At 38.4% G+C, this 20,865-nt stretch overlaps 1 long non-coding RNA gene across 1 annotated transcript; it reads left to right on the forward strand.

Moving 5' to 3' along the window:
• The first annotated feature begins 214 nt into the window (after positions 1 to 214).
• Positions 215 to 12,678, forward strand: LOC148896313 (uncharacterized). The gene is made up of 3 exons (XR_016115270.1): positions 215 to 337; positions 3,908 to 4,011; positions 12,539 to 12,678. It is a non-coding gene; the product is annotated as an uncharacterized LOC148896313 (long non-coding RNA).
• Positions 12,679 to 20,865: the final 8,187 nt, after the last annotated feature.

Below are 20,865 nucleotides of genomic sequence, written 5' to 3' on the forward strand. Positions count from 1 at the left end.
ACAAACAAGTCAGCTCATTGTTGCCGTTCTAGTTTCCAACCCATTACAGCCGATTCGGGTCAGCGAATTTGACAAACGACCAACGCTGGCATTGCGCTGAACCACGGGTACACTCAGGCCAATTCGGACCCGCTCCGACCCAAGCGGATAGTGTCATTAATTCCCGTTCTTCTATCAATATCTAATTATCTGATCTGTCTGCAGGAGCGCAGCCGTGACATCGAGCCTACAGTCAGAAGTCTTTTAAATGGCCCCAATAAAGCCACTCAGCAGAGATGAAGTCTGTGCTTCAGTGGCCGCATTTTGTTCGGGTCATCATCATCAGCATCAGCATCAGGTATTTACCTTGCAAGATGTTATTAATTTACATTAGCTACTAGCTGGCGGAGATAAAGATGCAATTGTGATATTGCACCCTGCAAATGTTCCGACTGTGAATATTTGATGTATTTTTCTCATTTCCCTTCATGCGTTTTATGTATTTGACTATAGAGTCACATTTTGTTTTTTTCGAATGTCTCGATTTCAATTTCTGATTTTTTACACCCTGGTATACAACCGAAATTTGGTTTTCAACCAAACTGAGCGCATTTCAATGCACCACGAATCCCCTCTTCTTTCTTATATGTCAATTCCTTATGTCACGTCCTCGTGTCGTGCCTTTTTCATTGTGACCGATGCATTAGTATTATTGAATAATTAAAAAAACATTTTTTTTTACAAAGAAGCAGTCGTGTTTGCCTGAGATCTCCGCAAATCGGACGGTATCCTCGTTTAGCGTTCCATTGTGAGCAGATGTTTTACTATAGTTCAATAAAGAAAAAAAAGCAGTCTCGTTTGCTGAGACGCTCTGTGGTCTAGCGTCCATTGTTAGCAGTTAAATTTGTATTGTTCAATAAAGATTTTAAAAACAAGGAGAATCTGTTTGGTGAGAATGTCGTCATATTGGACTGTTGTTTTTGCATCGTGCATCAGCCCCTAATCACGGCAACAAGGAAAACAAGACTGTGTGGTAAACGTGATGAAGAGAAGATGAAAATAGTGTGAAATACTATAGAGTTGACATAGATTTGATGGTAAAATATGAGTCATTTGTGCATGTATCTGTTCGTTAAAGAATTTGGGATGTGAAATGGACCATCAGCAGCATCCTAAAAAAGAAAGAGAATCGAAAGTTAGTCATGTTTGATCCTCTCCTCTTTCATCTGGAACTGCTTTATGTAACAAAGAGGGTACAGAAAGTGCTTAAGAATGAATGTCTCTCTGTGTGTTTGTATTGTCATGTTATTTGTTATTTAGTTTTTTTTTGTTCTTTTGACTTCAAGACGGCGCCGCGAGAGTGGCTGCCTTTCCAGCAGCTCCTGTGTTTTGCTTTTCTACTTTCATTTCTTTCATCACTTTGCTGCTGTGAAATGTAAATTTCTCCACTGCGAGACTAATAAAGGCAAATCCAATCCAATCCAATGTGGCTGAAGCATCTTGTGTGTTCAGCAAACAAATGCCACACATATTATAAGAAGTGCAGAAACCTTTGCTTATTTTCATCAACGAGAAGCAGTTGTCAGGAGACAGTCTGAGCAAAGATATGATTTGCGGCAAAGCAAATGCAGAAAGATTTGGGGAAAAAGTTCCTAGCATTGGTCCTGAAGAGTATGATTTTAAAGCAAGCAGAGGATAGTTTGAAAAGTGTGCCCTGTGATTGGTGAGCAACTGATCCAGGATGTCCCCCGCCCACTGTCCAAAGTCAGCTGGGATAGGTGCCAACATACCCCGTGGCAGACAGAGAGAGATGTTTATATGTTCCAATATTAATGTAGATGTTAAAATTGGTGAACATTTTACAAATGACCTGGTCTATTATTATGTTTTAATTCAGTTTATACTGTAAAATAACTAAAAGGTGCTTTAAAAAAGTTTTTTTTCTAGACTTGAAACAGATTAATTTTTGTTCCATTGATTATAATGGAAAGTGCTGTTTCAGTTTTCAAACACATCAGTTTTCAAACCGGTTTCAAGAATGAATTATGGTCGAAAACCGAGATGTCACTGTATTCTTATTAGTGTGCATGTTCACAAATATTCTTTCATCAAATGTGTCCAAGAAGCATAGAAAATGAAAAAAAAAGTTTCGAGTCAGCGTACACCGCAGCAGCAATTGAAAGCAACATAATACATTTGCTCTTGATAAAATAATATCACCGTTACCACTCACTGCTTTTGACACAACTTTTCCAAAAAGCAGCACGAAAAGACGCCGTTCACCTTCATGCTCGGATTATTGGAGAAATGATGAGCGAGGCTCAGATAACACCGACAATAAAATTGTGGAGCAAGAAGGGACTAAAATGTTCATGTCATTCCTTCCAATGTTTTGTGTTGTGTTTCAACTCCATATTGCCAATCGTCCACAGCGGATTTTTAAAATATCAATTAAATATCCGCAGATTATAATTATAAACACATCACGTTAGATTATTTGGACAGACAAGTTTTTTTTTATCGGGGTCACTGGTTTTGGCTTGGTAGCAGATTTTTTTTTAAATGGATACTCCAAAGATGGTTTTACTGACCCAACATGAAATTTGGTCGGGATGTTTATTATGAAAAGTCGAACAAAATGTCTCAGGAAGCCATGTTCTTTTGGACAAGTTTTCGATGACAGTTTGAAGCAGATAATTGGGCTGGAAATCTGGAAATGAAGTCGGTTTTACTTGGCAACATGTAATTTTATAGAAATGTCAGAATAAGTCAACAAGAACACTGAATCCGCCATTTTGATTTGAAGCAACATTTTTAGTGCAATTTTGATCATTCACAGGGGTCCTTTGGTTGGAATTGTTTCAAAATTTGGCCTTTGGATCCAATTTTACAGGACAATACATCATTTGTTTGACATTTCAACACCCCAAAAAATAAATACCATATTTTCCAGTGTATATAATGCCTTGTACGCAGGTGTGCCTTATATGTGAAGTCATATTGAGCCACAGCAGATCACGCAACTACTCTCAGCAGCCACTGACTTCATTTCCCTTTGTCGTAGTGTGTAACCTCAATCGCTACTGTAGCGCCTTATAATGTGATGTGCCTTATATTTGGAAAACTTTTATATATTTCAAACATTATTTTTGGAAAACTTCTTTCATGCATTGAAGGTGCAGCTTATAGTTCGGTGCCCCTTTTATATGGAAAAAGTTTGAAAATACAGTAAAGTCTCGTTATATCGATATTCAGGGGAGTCCGAAAAAATATCGATATAACCGGGACTATCGATATATCTGACCCTGTTTGCATTTAATTTTCTCCGTGCGTGCATAGAAATAGTATCGATATAACCGGGACTATCGATATATCCGATATCGATATAACGAGACTTTACTGTATACCACTCATTGGGGGTGTGCCTTATACCTTTTTTTGCGCCTTATACACCGGAAAATACAGTAAATAAAAAAATACACCAAAAGTTAAGCATTTTTGTTCAAAACAATCATTTTTAGGAATTGTTCAGTTCAAACTACAAAATGTTCACCATGTCCGTTTGAAAATTCATATAAAGTTTTATCATGAGTAGAATGAAATGTATTCTTATTCTTATTCTTATTGTCTTTGTTCTTGTTATTATTATTATTATTATTATTATTATTTGTATTACAAACACAAAAAGTGTCTCTAGAAGCCACACCCCCCTGAAAAAAAGCATTTTTTTACATTTGGGCTACGTGCAAAATAGCCCCTCAAGTCAATTTTACTTTGCAACATGAAATTGGCTGAGCATGTGATTATGAGGAAACTCACAAAAACAGTCCTAGTGGATCATATCTGGGGAGAGAGGGGTGTAACTCGGTGGAATTCTGCCATTTTGACTAAAAGCTGTTTTTTTACAGTCATTTTTGCCATCCCGCAGGAGTCCTTGGAATTGCCTCAAAAGCCAGCCTTCAAAGCTAAAAATTTAGTAGATGTGTCCATTGTGAGCCGACACACAACAAAAAGTCTGAAGAAGTCATGCAGGTAAAGACACGGGAAGTTTTCCATTTTGGTTTGATTCTGTCATGGCTTATCCCGGTTGGTAGGTCTTTTGTTTCCACTTGTGCTCAGCAATCTCGGGGGGCCCCTTGTGTCTTCCGATCAGCTCCCTCAGCTACTTGCGGCTTGTCCAGGTGTTCCTCGTTGTCTCGTCAGTTGGCTTGTGTTTAGTTCTCTGCTTTCTTTCAAGCCTGCTCTCTTCATTGTTTGCACTTTCTGTCAACCGTCTTGTTCCCAATTCATGTTTTGTTGAGTCTTGTCCCAATGTTTATTTGGAACTGTGAATCTGGTTTTTGGACGTTGTTGATTTTGTATATGAGCCTTATTTCCTTTTTTTAGGTCTTTTAAGATATCTCATCGCAGGGATAATACTAGTGGGCCTCAATCGGCAGTACCTAAAAGCTAGCAACCACTCATTTGACGACAATGAGGTTAAAATCTTAGCGAAAGGACATAGATGGTTTGAAAGTAGAGTAAAAGAAGCTATTTTCAGAAAACAGCTAAATCCTTCACTAAACTGCCATGGTGGGTTGAGGTTCAATTTGGATCGTTCGTACAACAGACTGCTTAGGCAACATAGGCTTATTTATGCTGATGATTATTGCGGTTTTTTTTTGTTCTTTTGACTTGAAGATGGCGCCGCGCGAGTGGCTGCCTTTCCAGCAGCCCATGTATTTTGTTTTTCTACTTTCATTCCTTTCATCACTTTGCTGCTGTGAAATGTACATTTCTCCACTGCGAGACTAACAAAGGCAAATCCAATCCTATCCAAAACTTGACAAATCCAACCATCTACAAAGCTGCTTTGAGTTCCCCCGCATGACATTTAGTAGGCATGTTCAGTATGATTCAACTCACAAATAATAGAGAATACAGGCACTTTTTAATAAAATGAGGGATAAGTAGAGCTTTACACTTAATTTGGTTGACATTTCTTCTATCATTAGTAGACCAACCAAAAAGGCTGACGACGCCATGGTTAAAAAAAAAAATCTGCTTTTTGGTTTGAATAAAACATTTTGGTTCCTTTTTGGCCATTTCCAGATATGCTTCAATATCTTGGACCATGTACTCGATGTTTCATCCAATTGTGACCAAATTTGAACCATGTGCATGAAACAGACCGCATTAAATTGAGTTTTGTTTTTGGATTGCGCGTAGAAACAAAGTGCAGTGAAATTTAATGAGTCGCCGTAGAACCGGAAACTCTAATAAGTAAACTGTGTCGGGTCAGAGCTTGACCCATGACTCCTGATTTTTTTTCCCCCTTCCCTCAAATTTGCCTTCGTGCCCATTTTTTCTTGACTTTGTGTTGCAGTTTGGTTTGAAGCTTTAATCACTATTTGTGGATGACTCATTGGCGGGCATGCAATTCGTCAAATTTTCCAAGAAGACATAGTGCAGGATGCTTAAAAAAAGAAGCCAGGAGGCTTTATTTTTCCTAACGTGAACAAATGAAAGCACACAATTCTACTTTCTCCTATTCCTCCCTGATCTAATTCAAGTCACACGTGTGAGTTTTATAGACACCAAGCAAAATGACTGCGGCTTCACTCGTATCGCGACAATTCCTTCATCCGCTAAGGATAATTTCTCCTCTCTTGGTTTGTTCTTTTACACATTATTCCGCGGGTTGGAGATGAATGAGGACACTCAACCGTCTTCGAATGGGAAGATGATTTTTTTTAATAAGAGCAGCAGCATGTTCCATTCCGGTGGTGTGACTTGTTACACCTGGGAGCTTGTAAAGGTACTGACTCTTGCCTTTGTGCTTTGGCGCTATCATACAGAGGACATCATGAGCCGTGCTATATGTTGCGGATTTTTAACGACCTTTTTTTAAAGGCCTTTACATTATGTGCACAAGTCTGAAATGAGAGTTGAGCACATTGTGTAGTATCATGGTACAGTTAACAGCTAGAAGAAGAGGCAGAGAAGGTCTCCAATAAATCTCTTGAAATAGCTGTTGACCCTAGAGGGAATATACATGCCCGTAATAATAATAATAATAATAATAATAATAATAATAATAATAATAATAATAATAATAATAATAATACATTTCATTTATAAGCACCTTTTAAAACACTCACGGTCACTTTACAGTCACAGGATAAATTTTTCTTTTTTTTCCAGCGTTCACTCAACCCAGAAGTAACTCAAATGGATAGAGTGTGAGCTAGCTAAGAGATAGCTAGCCAGTTAGATAGCTAATAGCTAGCTTGCTAGATAAGTACTATTGGTTGCTGTATTTGTATGGATTGTTGCTCTATGTTTAGAATGACTTGATCTTGGTATGTCAGGACTTCCCCTTGGCTGGTCGACCGCGGAGGATGAGAGAGTTTTCTTTTTTTGGGGTGGATGTGTGCGCGTGATTAACCTTTTCAGGGACACCGGTCATTACAGTGAACAGCTTATGTTATCAGTTTACCAAGTGCAAGTAACGGTTTATTTTTGTATTCGTGTACACCTGCATCCGTTTTCTCCTGTCGAAAAGTGTTAAAACAACTGCAAAGGAATGCTAGTGGAAATGTTCATTTTAATGAGCTTTAAACAAAAAAAATGGCTTTAAAACCTATGGGAGGAGCAAAACTAAAAATATTTTAGTACCAATACAGAACAAAGTGAAAGAAAGGCAGAAAGACTATTGACTATTTGAGCCTATCCACGCAAAAAACAGTATATTTAATATTATATATATATATATATATATATATATATATATATATATATATATATATATATATATATATATATATATATATATATATTATAATCAAATTATATATAAAAATATCAAAATAACGAGAAGGCCGTTTTAGCTAACCAGAAACCTGAAGTGTTAAAGGACAACCGACACCCATTTTTTGTTTCCGAACTGACATCAGAAAAACGTTTTATAGCATCTAAAATACCCAAAACACGCAGGCTGATATTTTTAGTCAAATGAAAAACAACAATAAAAATGACTAAAAGTGTCCCAAAATTACTTCAAAATGACCTCAGAAAGTTTCTGAAGGGCCCGCCCCTTTGTTTGTGACGTCGCGCCAGGACGTCTTGCCTTGCTCGAGAATCAAAACAATGGCTTCAGATTCAGAGAAGATGCTTTCTTGTTACTCATCCAGTTATGTTTATGATTCAAATAGTTCTGAAGAGGAAAGCATAAATGTTTGCAATTGATTAAAGAAATCCTTCCATGTCATTTTGAGGCGTCTGGAATGCAATGTTGTGTCCCAGAAAATGCACAAGATTGTGGCCAAGCTCCGTTGGAGATAAGTATATTTATAAGTACATTGTGTGTCGCTTTCTCGGTCAGTGACGATACTTACCGTCATGATACATACCGTGACGTCAGCAACTCAAAAACAAGACTCCCTGAATATTCGGCGCGAGTCTTAAAATGTAAAACATAGGTACATGTGGTGGAATCTTTGTAAAATACGCTCAGTAGAAGTCATTTGAAGTGATTTTACAAATTATGGACACAACTTGTCCAGAGGTGTCGGTTGTCTTTTAAGACAATGACTTAGAGAAGAATGTATGTAAATACACCGTATAAAAAAGAAACAAAAATAAACAATGAAATTGATTGAAAACCAAGCTAAATGTGGAAATATTTTATTATTATTATTTTTTTCTTACATATTCACTGCCAGACGTGCAAAAATGTGTCCAATTTTGTCATATGAATTCCAGGTCCCACAGAATATTGAGTTTAGGACTAAATAAACATTCAATACCGCGTTAGAAACCGTAGACTCTCTTCTTCCATCAGAAAAAAAAAGTTATTTCCGAAATGATATGTATGGGTCTGGAGTTATATGAAATGAGGGTGGCTGTCCAAAATACAATGCAATGCATACATATTGGTTTATATAGCGCTTTAACAACAGCTGAAGTGGGAACAAAGCGCGAACATAAAAAAAGGGAAAAGCTGCCACCTTGTGTAAGGGAAAAAATTGCCAGAGGTCTGGCCAGCGCTTTATTGGCATCCAGGCAAGAAAAACCAAACTAATTTGAGAATGGCGCTTTATTTCATATTTTCAATTCCTGAATACATGTGTGAATGGCAGTGAATGAGTGAATAGGCTAGTAACTTGTAAAAAGAACATTCGGTTCCACCCTTTTCAGTTATCTCAGTTGTTGATTTAAAGGACAACCAATGTCCCTTTTTTATTCCTAATTGACATCAGAAAAACGTTTTATAGCATCTAAAATACCCAAAACACGCAGTATGATATTTTTATTCAAATGCAAAACACCAATAAAAATGACTTAAAGTGTCCAAAATCTGCAAAAAATTGAGCTGCGAATTGGGCATTTTCAGAAAGTCCTGCCCCCAGTTCGTGACGTCACGCCAAGACGTCTTGCATTGCTGAAGAATCAAAACAATGGCTTCAGATTCGGATAATATGCTTTCTTGTTACACATCCAGTTATGAATATGATTCAAATAGTTCTGAAGAGGAAAGCATACATGTTTGCAATCGATTAAAGAATTTATATATTTTGCAAATTTCCCCATTGTGGGACGAATAAAGGTTTTCTGATTCTGATTCTGATTTTCTGATATTCCGTGTCATTTTGAGGCAAACGGGCAGGGGGGAATGTTGCACCCAAAAATGGCGACCAGCCCGTTTCCACTGGCTGATAGATTCCTTTCATGGAGCTTGGACTCCCTCTGCTGGCGGCCTTTGGATGTAACATCAAGGTTTTCAGATAAACAGTACAGCAAAATACATTGACGTGATGAAGGACTGCTACAATGTGTCTTTTTGTCGGTCAGGGGGGGTCCTTTCATGACGTAATGTGAGGACTCGTCACCAACTCAAAAACAAGACTTCCTGAATGTTCAGCGCGAGTCTTAAAACGTAAAGTATAGCTATATGCGATGGAATCTTTGTAAAATTCGCTCAGTAGAAGTCATTTGAAGGCATATTACAAATTACGGACACAACTTGTCGGGAGACGTCGGTTGTCATTTAAGTGGTTGGCATATTGTAGCACTCGCCAGTGGAAGCTTTGACATTTTAGCTGTTAACTTCATTCGGGCATTCCCATATTGAATTTCAGTTGCCATATTTTTCTAGGAAACTGTGTCTTACATTTCACCTGATACACGTCACACCTAATAGCTTGAGCGTATAAGCTAATCAGGCCATGGTGTTGTGTACTTGTCCCAGTGCGTGTCTTCATGTGTCCCTGCTGGACTTAAGTGGCTGGAATGTGCTAAACTGGAGTCATGCTGGGTTCACAGTAGTTGACAGGAAATTACATTTATCCCCCACTTGTAACCCCTGACTCCCCCGCTAAGTTGCTGGCAGGCCGCAGCGAAGGGCATATCACGAGGTTCATAGCTTTACACCAGGTTCATCCGAAACGCTGAAGCTGATCATTACTATACCCCTGCTAATAAGGCGTGAGATTTACAATCTCCAGTTCTTCAAAGACAAGAGTCGAAAAGACAAAACATGACAGGACAGCTTCATCCACCTTCTGTGCTGTCATTTCAGCACAATTCTCTCACAAACACCTCATAACCTCTGTTTTATTTCATCTGTCACCACTCCAGCTCAAACTGCTGTCAGGGTTTTGAAATTATGAGCTGTTGGCGCGTACGAGGTGGTGGCAATTATTCACTGTCGAGGCTTTGAGCGGTTTCTCATGTTGAGTTTTTAACCAAGCCACAAAATTTACCAAAGTCCATTAATTTCATGTGAACACACAACCCAAAACAGCAACGCCTGGCTAGCATGAAATTTGTGGTAGTTATAGTACAAATAAGAAACGTATTTGAGAACACAAAACATGCAGCAAAGCATTTAGACAGAGATATTGTTATCCTAATCGCATAATTGCCCCAATTTAACATTTTTAAAATGTTTGTCGAGATTCTCAGTCATCCAGGTCATAGTAAGCAAGAGTAATCAATCAAAGGTGAAATCAATGCAAATGGACTGATCTTATTTAGAGAATTTGTCTAGTTTTTTTCAGTTGTCTGAAAATGTTTTAAAAATTACATGCAATTATACACTACAGCTGCAGTACAATAATACTTCTCACGAGCATATATTCTTGACTACTGTATCTTCCAGAATCGTTTTATTGTGACAGTTATATTTATGCATCATGTGTATCTGTATTATACTGGTCACCAAGGCCCGCACATCAGAAGGAGCAGCACAATGTCAATGTACTTTCTGATGGTGAAATCATGATTCATCTACTTTAAGGGACAACTGACACCATTTTTTTGTTTTTTAAGTGACATCAGAAAAACGATTTATAGCATCTATAAAACCCAAAACACACAGGCTGATATTTTTAGTCAAATGCAAAACACCAATAAAAATGACTTAAAGTGTGCTAAAACCGCAACAAAATGTGCTGCGAATTGGGCATTTTCAGAAAGTCCCACCCCCAGTTCGTGATGTCACGCCAGGACGTCTTGCCTTGCCTCAGAGAGGTCAGATTCGGAGGAGATGCTTTCTGGCTACTCATCCAGTTATGAATATGATTCAAATAGTTCTGAAGAGGAAAGCATAAATGTTTGCAATTGATTAAAGAAGTCCTCCCGTATCAATTTGAGCTAGACTCCAATGTAGCGCCCAGAAAATGCACAAGATGGCGCCCAAGCTCAGTTGGAAATGGGCTGTTTGTCTGCTGGGAATTTCTGGATGGTGTTACCGCAAATAGTAGTCTTGGTGCAACACACAACGATTCACCATCGCGTTATTTATGTGTTTTCCTTCTAATTTCGCCATCAACACGGATCAACACGATGTTTTCAGACCAAACAAAGTACGCAAAATGCATTGTGTGTCGCTTTCTCGGTCAGCGGCATTCCTGACGTGACGTCACGTCAGGCATCTTCATCAACTCGAAAACAAGACTTCCTAAATATTCAGCGCGAGTCTTAAAACGTAAAACACAGCTATATGCGGTGGACTCTTTGTAAAATGTGCTCAGGAGAAGTCAAATTATGGACACAACTTGTCCAGGGGTGTCGGTTGTCCTTCAAATATTAACTCATTTACTGCCATTCACGAATTTATTTGGGATTTGAAAATATGACTTAGTGCGCCATTCCCGAATTAGTTTGGGTTTTGTTTTTTTCTTGCTTGGGCGCTGATAAAGCGCTAGTCAGACATCTGGCAATGTTTTTCCCTTCCACAAGGGGGCAGAATTCCCCCTTTTCCAAGTTTGCGCTTTGTTCCAGCTTCAGCTAGTGTTAAAGCCCTATATAAACCATATTGTATGTATTGCATTGTATTTGGGACAGCCGCCCAAAGCTCATATAACTTCAGACGCATAGGATTTAGGAATTAACTTTTTTTTTCTGATGAAAAAAGAGAGTATAAGATTTCGTATGCTGCATTGAATGTTTATGTAGTCCTAAAACTCAATATTCTGTTGGTCCTGGAATTCGAGTGACAATAACAAAAACGCTGGCACGAGAGGGGAACACAATTTTGCACGTCTGCCAGTGAATGAGTGAAATATTTTTGTTGTACTATTACTATCTTGTTTTGTATATCAGAATCAGAATCAGAATCATTTTTATTGCCAAGTATGTAGAACACACAAGGAATTTGTTTCCGGTAGAACACGCTGCACTAGTATCGTCGTCAAAAAAACTGCTAAGTGGCACGATACAGATCCATTTTGGCTACTGTTGAAGAGTTCAAAGAGTTAATGGCTTGGGGGAAGAAGCTGTTTAAATGTCTGCTGGATTTGGTGCGCATGGATCGGTAGCGCCTGCCTGAGGGGAGTAGCTGGAAAAGGTGGTGGGCAGGGTGCGGAGGGTCCAGTAGGATTTTCCGCGCCCTTGTTCAGATTCTTGCAGTGTGCAAGTCCTCGAGAGTGGCTAGGGCGGTGCCAATGATTTTTTCCGCCGTCCTAACTGTCCGTTGAAGTCGGATTTTGTCCATTTTTGTGGCGGCCCCGAACCAAACGGTGATGGAAGAACACAGGATGGATTCGATGACAGCCGTGTAGAAATGTTGCAGCACCTCCTGTGGCAGGCCATGCTTCTTTAGCAGCCTCAGGAAGTACTAGTAGTCAGGATATTGTACTGTATATTGCAATTTTGTTACAAAAACAACTTTTGAAAGAAATTTTGGTAACAAAAGAACACCCCATAATACACATTCATGACATGACCATTGTGGGGAAAGATGGCTGTTTTTTTTGCCTCAAATGTGTGTTGGTGGAATTAAGTAAACTTGAAATTCAAGTCATATACAAATACACATATACAAGTAATTGTTTTAAGTTGCTACCATTGACTACTTCAGCGTACAACCAAATCACAATGCTGGTAAAACTACAGTCAGTCATTGTTATGCTAGCATAAAAGCTGAGATAATTCTAGCTAGCGTTGAGTTTAAGAAAATAAAACTCGGCATTTAAATCATATACATGGATAGATAAGGACTTGAATTAGTACTTCTATTTTTACCATTTTGATACCTCTGAAACTTTTTATATACAGTATTTTTTTTCCTTGTCAGACTGTACAATATTACAGACAAATGAGGCGTCCCGCTCCAAAGTATTTCCATTTCCAGCAAGACGACGGTGATGAGATCTCATGGGGGAACAAGATGGAATTGCGAAGGTCTGCTAATGGATTGTGGAGTGCGATGTCTCCGGAGTGGTGCCAGGTGACTGTTTTCATCTTACCTTTCACCTCAAAGTGAATTCAGTTCCTGCTTAGATACATTTTAAATTTCCCCAAGAAATACTGTAGCTCAAATAATACGGTGTAATCTTGACCAAAGAATTAAAGGACAACAGACGTCTCCGGACAAGTTGTGTCCATAATTTGTAAAATGGCTTCAAATGACTTCTACTGAGCTTATTTTACAAGATTCCACAGCATATTGCTATATTTTACGTTTTAAGACTGAATATTCAGGAAGTCTTGTTTTTGAGTTGGTGGCGAGTCCGTACGTGACGTCACGAAAGGACCGCCCCTGACGTAAAAAAGACGCATTGTGGCGGTCCTTCCATCACGTCAATGTATTTTGCTGTGCTTGTTTGGTCTGGGGACCTCGTGCTGCACCCAAAAGCCGCCAGAAGGCCAGAAGAGGGCGTCCAAGCGCCATATAAGGAATTTATCAGCCTGTGGAAACGGAGGTAGCCGCGGGAGGTCGCCGTTTTGCGCCTCTTTTTTTGGGTGAGAGATTTTCCCCCAATGTTGCCTCAAAATGGCACAAATAAATCCTTTAACCGATTGCAAACATGTATGCTTTCCTCTTCAGAACTATTTTAATCATATTCATAACTGGATGTGTAACAAGAAAGCATATTCTCAGAATCTGAAGCCATACTTTTGATTCACTAGCAATGCAAGATGTCTTGGCGTGACGTCACGAACTGGGGGCGGGACTTTCTGAAAATGCCCAATTCGCAGCTCAATTTATTTGCAGATTTCGGACACTTTTAAGTCATTTTTATTGGTGTTTTGCATTTGACTAAAAATATCATACTGCGTGTTTTGGGTATTTTAGATGCTATAAAACGTTTTTCTGATGTCAGTTAAAAAAACAAAAAAGTGACGTCGGTGGTCCTTTAATTCGGTTCCATATCCAAGCTTGCAACTCAAACGAAAATCAAATATCCCAATTGAAATGAACTGAAATATAAAAAATAAACTGGCTTTATGAAGATTAATTACTATACTGTAGTGTTAGTGTGATGTATGTGTGCCTGTAAGAGGCGTGGCCTACTGAGTGATGCCAGAAGTTGACCTCGCTGAGTCTGCGTATGAGTTATGGTCTATAATATCTCTTTGACAGTGCTTTCAATTTTTATTTCTGTTTCACTTGTCCCTTTCACTTAACAGTTGAAACGGTGTCAGTGACTGTGGTTTTCCTTATGCACGTGCGAAGCGATTATAGTGTACAAATGGTACAATAAATACAATATAAATATGGTACATTTGAGATGCGCAGTCAGTAAATATGATGCAAATAAGGGACATGAGAAGTGCAGTATACACACTAAATATAATGCATATCAATCTATCAACATACCTTCCAACTAACCTGGTTTTGCCGTAAAAACTACCGTTTTCATTATCCTATTCCGGGTTAATAATGGAAATTACGGTTTCCAATAAAAACAATGAATCCAAAATTGTCAAAATACTAAGTACTGTACTCGAGGTTAATTCACTACAGGCGATTGGCACAATGCTAGCTGTTACCTTTCTTTAGATGAATTGTGCATGCGCGTGGTACGGGTCACTCCTGGAATCCAGAGTGACGGCTCATTCCTGGAATCCAGACTCAAGAGTTGGCATTTTTATGGTTGCTGTGTAATGGCATCTGCCGGAGAAAAATCAACACAAAGCGTTAAAAGTAAAAGAAAATTACAGTCGTTCCGGGAGGAATATTCCCACGCCTTTCCAGGAGTTAGACTTCGCTCAAGAAAAGGTAAAAATGATGAGAGTTTGTGTTTTATACCTGTCAACCTTGGCTAATAGCTGCTTGTATAAATGATTACAATTCCCGTATCAAAGTTGTAGTACGCCGTACATTATTTGAAATGATAAAAAAACGAACAAGCGGAAATGCAGACAGCTTACTGCGCATGCGCAGTAACCTGGACCCCGGCGTATTACTAGGCTTTTCTGGTTTCAGAAGTTGGCAGGTATGTATCAAGCTATCTAGCTATCTAACTATCTATATAGCTATCTAGCTAGCTCTATTCTTTAAGATCCTTGGAATCACAGTATCTCTTGAAGTTGTATTTTGGTAATTTGAAGTTTTTTTGTCTCCCGGTACGATTGATTACTCTGCACATGTGAGTGTTGATGTTATTTATTCAAATTCTTTGACCAACTTCAAAGTGTTGAAAATGGCTTGCACTCAGACACAATATATTGTTAGAGTGGAGAAGAAAAAAAACATGCAGTTTTAGGAATCGCATGAAAAGTACAGCACCAGTGATACGGCATTATTAGAACCTAGTACTTTTCGTGAAAACATGTTGCATTAAATTAATTAAATGCGTATGGAACATTAAATAAGATGTAAATATGAGCCATTACATATATATACATACATACATATACATAGTACATATATTTCAAGTAAATATCATTCATTAGAAGCATTTAGGACATTAAACATTATGTAAATAACGTTAATTGATTCTGCAAGCTTTGTTCCGACTGAGAGTGTCACAGATGTGTGCCTTCCCATGAGGCTTTGCAATCTGTATGCAAATTGACATGGTGTGTGTGTGTGTGTGTGTGTGGCGTGTGTGCGTGTGTGTGTGTGTGTGTGCGTGTGTGTGTGTGCGTGTGTGTGTGTGTGTGTGTGTGTGTGTGTGTGTGTGTGTGTGTGTGTGTGGTGGTTAGGTGGGTGGGTGAGGGGCGTGACAAATGAACAAGGCAGGGTGTTGTCAGCTCCAATTTGTCAGGTGAGGGCTGAGTAGGCCTCGTGTTTGTCCACCAGGCAGGAAACACTTGTACCACGTATTTCATGATTCATAATCAGGGAAGGGCAAAATGAAAGAGGCGTCTCGATGGTGGTACGCCGAAGTGTACGAGATAATCTGCGGTGCTATGTCGATTCACGAATTGACCTTTTGGCAAACCCCTATGTTCGTTTGCTTGCACACAATTACATGGCGAGCTATGACTCCGACAAAGAAAAATGTATCTTTGCTTCAAATGGTCTGCTCCGGTGGTTGCTTTTTCACACCCTAAGTGAACATAATTAAATCCTTCAAAAATCTGATTCAGTTGACAGAAGAAGGATGTCAAGAGTAAAGGCGTTGAAATGTCTTGAAAATGACACCAGTCCGTTATGGAAATATATCTTTTTTAAAAATGCTTGATATTAAGCATTCGTTTTCTCATCACTTCATTCACACGTTTTGCCTTCCTGACGGCCTGCATACATAAAAAGGCGCTACATGTTTTTGTCGATTTATTTACTTTGTCCATTGAGCTTTAACCAGACAATATGATGATTTTCACTGAGCGGGCAGCTGTGTTTGTTGAACCAAAATTCCAATCTGTGTTGGAGATATTGCATCTGGCGTGGGAAAGGAAATTAAATTAGAATGAACAAAAAGACAAAAAAAAATAACAACAACAAAAAAAGGGTTTATTATGCTTATTCGAAATTTTCCCTACACGGTACAAATGACACAACAGGCAGAATATAATAAAACAAAAAAGTGACATTTCCTATATGACATGGATTGTGCAACATGGAAACATGATATTTTAATTATACTAATAATATTTATAAGTCAATCCACCCTTCTTTGATTTCCGTGAATTTCTGAGTTAAAAGAAATAAGGCCGAGCGAAATCATTTTGACATCTCTTCCCACCTCCATTTAAAGTGCCTCCCTTTTTAAATTTGCAAGGTGGTTGGGTGGTGGTGAACCCCAGAAAATGCAGGCAGGAACGAGGAGCATGCTGTATTTGACACATTGTATTAAATAAAGCTAGCAGGAACAAAATCTGAAACAACAAAGTCATCAGAACAAAAAGGTCCAAAGTATTAAACAAAACCATGAGTATAACATGATAAGATGAAAGAAACCTGACAGGGTGAAACAAACAATGACCCGACACTGAGTGGTCGTTTTAACTGCCACTGATTAAAATGACCAACACCTGTGCAGCTGCAGGTGGGGCCCTACAGTGCCACCTGTTGGTCGCAAACTAAAATGTGACACTAATAAATTTCAGCCGTTCTTGTCTGCCTTTCCTGACACTTTGTTGTTTGGCCAAAAACAAGATTCAACCCAACTTCAGATCAACTCAAGCGCAATTTGTTTTTGCATGGCTGAATAAATTTAATGTTTACATTTTTTCCGTTTTACCCTTAGTTACCAATTAATCACATACATTCTGAATTACAATCCAATTTTGAGCCTTTCAAAAATTCTACCACCGAAATTTACTGGAAATGTATTTGAGGTTTGCAGGAAAATTTCCCTTTCCTCTATGTAACCTCGGTCTCCAACTGTCTTCGAATAGTATGATCCGGAGTCCTTTGCAGGGGTCATGTTTAAGTAGTAGATGAGGGTGAAAAGACCCGACAGGCAGTGAACTGCTTGCTCTGACCTTGGCGGCGGTCATTGATAAACAGCGGGGAAGGCGAAATAGCTCCAGTGGAGTAGCGGGATTTATGTGGAGGACATGTTCTTTACGAGCATTACGCCAGAGATGATGGCAGTCGGTGGTCCCCATAAATAACCCGACACTTACAACGTTTTATTGACTTTTGATTGATGATGGAAGCGCCATTGTTACAGCTGCAATGCCAGAATTGAATTGGAAACGGATACTAAATTTCAACCAAAATGGCCGCCAACGTGGTATTCACTGCCGAGGGTGTCCAGCGTTGATACACATGGCTCTTGTTTATTCAACCTCCGGGGAAATACGTGTCGCTGCTGTTGAGGTTTACAAGAGGGAAGTCAAATAATTAAAGACCCACAAAAAGCTTCATCGTTACTAGAATGATAACAATTAAATCCTCCTTCCTAACAACACCAATATTTGGGACTTGGGCCAAAATCCGTGTCTTGTCAACATTTTCAAAAAGTGAGCGTTGTTTGCATGCGTTTGACAGACAAACATGTTTGCTTGAACACAGCGCTGCGACTTCGCAAATGAGGATATATTATTTGTTTATTTTTATTTATTGGTTTATTTTTCGGGACAGTATGATTTAGCACACTTAAATTGGACTCAATTTAAAAATCAATATTTACTCCCGTAAGATGTCTCTCATCTCCATTCTTCCACATGGATCAAGTATCAACATGAAACAATCAATTTGTTCCTCTCGCTGCTCTTCGGCGAACATTGTTTGATTTAGATTTTTTTTCCGGTATTGACGAGTCGACTATTCAAAAAGTTCAAAAGCATTTATTGTCATGACAAGCGTATGTTGCTAATTATAGATAGTCAGGAAGAAAATAATAAAATAAAATAAAGCTCATGTGGGTAAATGTGGCCCCAAAAAAAATAAAGCAACTCAAAAAGTGAGTTAGTAAAAGTATAATATTAATAATAATAATAATAATAATCATCATCATCACACCTCGACTACTCCTCCTCCTACTACTACTACTACTACTAATAATAATAATAATAATAATAATAATAAATAATTATGCATAATAATAATAATAATAAAAATACAAATAATGACAACAAAAATAATAATAACCTCAAAAACAATCAGATTAATAATAACGATAATAATAGTAATAACAATAATAATAACATAATAAATGCAAATTTCCCCCTTGTGGGACGATTAAAGGCTTTCTGATTGTTATTCTGATATAATAATAATAATAATAATAATAATAATAATAATAATAATAATAATAATAATAATAATACATTTTTAAATGCCTGTTTTATCACTCAAATAATATTGCATGTTATGTACTATATGTACAATTTATAATCTAAAATATCTAAAATCTTAAATATCATTTTTTATGTAAATAAAATATTGTAGAATCTATTTAAATCATTTTTTGATACTTTTCAACAATGTTTTTGTTGACCTCTGAAAATTGCAAATGATTTAAAAAAAATCTAATAGAACCTACAAAGTGTGCTACACTCCAGTCGAACTCGATGAAGTTGATGACAACTATTATGTAAACAAAATTGTGTCATATATATTTAAGAATTAAAATACAATGAAGCCAAATCATGGGCGTAAATACAAATAAAACATGATTTTATTTTATTCTCTCTAATTTGGTGCTCCTGTGCAATTTCAACCCTTGTACTGTACTTGAAAGCAGAAATGTCTTCCTTCCCACCAAAGTGGCACTGTTACGACGCTCGAGTGCAAGGAGGCAGAACTCGAGCGACGGAATCTTGGCGATAGGGAAGGACCCGAAATACACGGCGTGACAGGCTTGGATGGATCAAGAGTCTTTACTGGAACATGCATCAAATAATAACAAACAGGGAAGAGTGGAGGAAGATAACTAAATGACAGCAGACCTGGCAACACGGAAGTGGAAACGGCAATGACCAAAAATACTCCGACAGAGACGGTAGTGAGCGACAGACAGATATAGGCAGAAGGCACAATCAGTGAATGACAATCAGCTGTGGGAACCCAGGTGAATGATGATTGGAGGGGCCGTCTCCCAAGATTGGCGGAGGAGGTGACAGGAGGGGCGGGGCACGCCCCGGATGGCAACGAGATGTGACAGGCACATGCCCTGCCCGTAAAGTTTTCTGGGCTGCTTTTCATGCTAGAGTGTGTCAAAAAAACAATCAAAACAAAATCCCCCTCAAAAATCTGCATTTTCAGCACTGCCAGATTAGCAATTTGCAGAGGAGTTAATCCAGCAGGTCACCCTGATGGCACGTTTGAAGTCGATTTACTCAAGGACTCTATAAAAAGGATCTTCTCAAACAATGAAGCTCCCGGACTACTACACTCATCTTTGCGTGGGATAGCGCTGACTGAAGAAATTAATGAACTTCATGGGCTGCTCTTGCGTTACTCCAGTCATAAAATTCAGATTTTTTAGGTGGTGTAGAGGACGAAGGTGGGGGGGCAATTGGCACGACATGAATACAATATGTGGAAAGAAGACCTCCAATTGGAATCAAACCAAAAGTCAGAAATGGGATACATTTTCCTAATGGGGAACAGATGACATCTACCATCTTGACTTCATCATAATCCATCTTTTAAATTTAAAGGTCTCCAATTACTGGTCCGTGGGCTAATTGGGGCCACATTTAAAGGACAACCGACGCCACTTTTTTGTTTTTTTATTGACATCAGAAAAACGTTTTATAGCATCTAAAATACCCAAAACACGCAGTATGATATTTTTATTCAAATGCAAAACACCAATAAAAATGACGCATAAAAGTGTCCAAAATCTGCAAAAAAATTGAGCTGCAAATTGGGCATTTTCAGAAAGTCCCGCCCCTAGTTTGTGACGTCACACTAAGACGTCTTGCATTGCTGAAGAATCAAAACAATGGCTCCAGATTCGGAGAATATGCTTTCTTGTTTCACATCCAGTTATGAATATGATCCAAATAGTTCTGAAGAGGAAAGCATACATGTTTGCAATCGATTAAAGAATTTATTCCGTGACATTTTGTGGCAAACGGGCGGGGGGAATGTCGCACCCAAAAATGGCCACCGAGCTGTTGTGAGGAATGAATCAGCCCGTTTCCACAGGCTGATAAATTCCTTCCGTGGAGCTTGGATGCCCTCTTCTGGCGGCTTTTGGGTGCAACACAAGGTTTTCAGACCAAACAGTACAGCGAAATACATTGACGTGATGGAAGGACTGCTACAATGTGTCTTTTTTTTCAGTCAGGGGGGTTCCTTTCGTGACGTCACGTACGGACTCGTCACCAACTCAAAAACAAGACTTCTTGACTATTCAGCGCGAGTCTTAAAACGTAAAATATAGCTATATGCGGTGGAATCTTATTAAAATACGCTCAATAGAAGTCATTTGAAGCCATTTTACAAATTATGGAAACTACTTGTCTGGAGACGTGGGTTGTCCTTTAAGAGACAGACAACAACAGTAATCATACAAATAATTAAAAAAATTGCAGTGGAGTTTTTATATCATTATTTTACTGACAACGTTCTTGAAGAGGTAAATTATTTACCTTGTCATTTACTTCCTTTTAACTCATTCACTGCCAAACGATGTGCAAAAATGTGTCCACTCCAGTGCAAGGGTTTTTGTCATTTTCACTCAAATTCCAGGACCTACAGAATATAGAATTTTAGGACAACATAAAGATTCAATAGTGTTAGAAACTTTAGACTCTCTTCTTTCA

This window comes from Hippocampus bargibanti, linkage group LG06, assembly GCF_051943395.1.
Source record: "Hippocampus bargibanti isolate YZ-2025 linkage group LG06, ASM5194339v1, whole genome shotgun sequence".
NCBI classification, from domain to species: Eukaryota; Metazoa; Chordata; class Actinopteri; order Syngnathiformes; family Syngnathidae; genus Hippocampus; species Hippocampus bargibanti.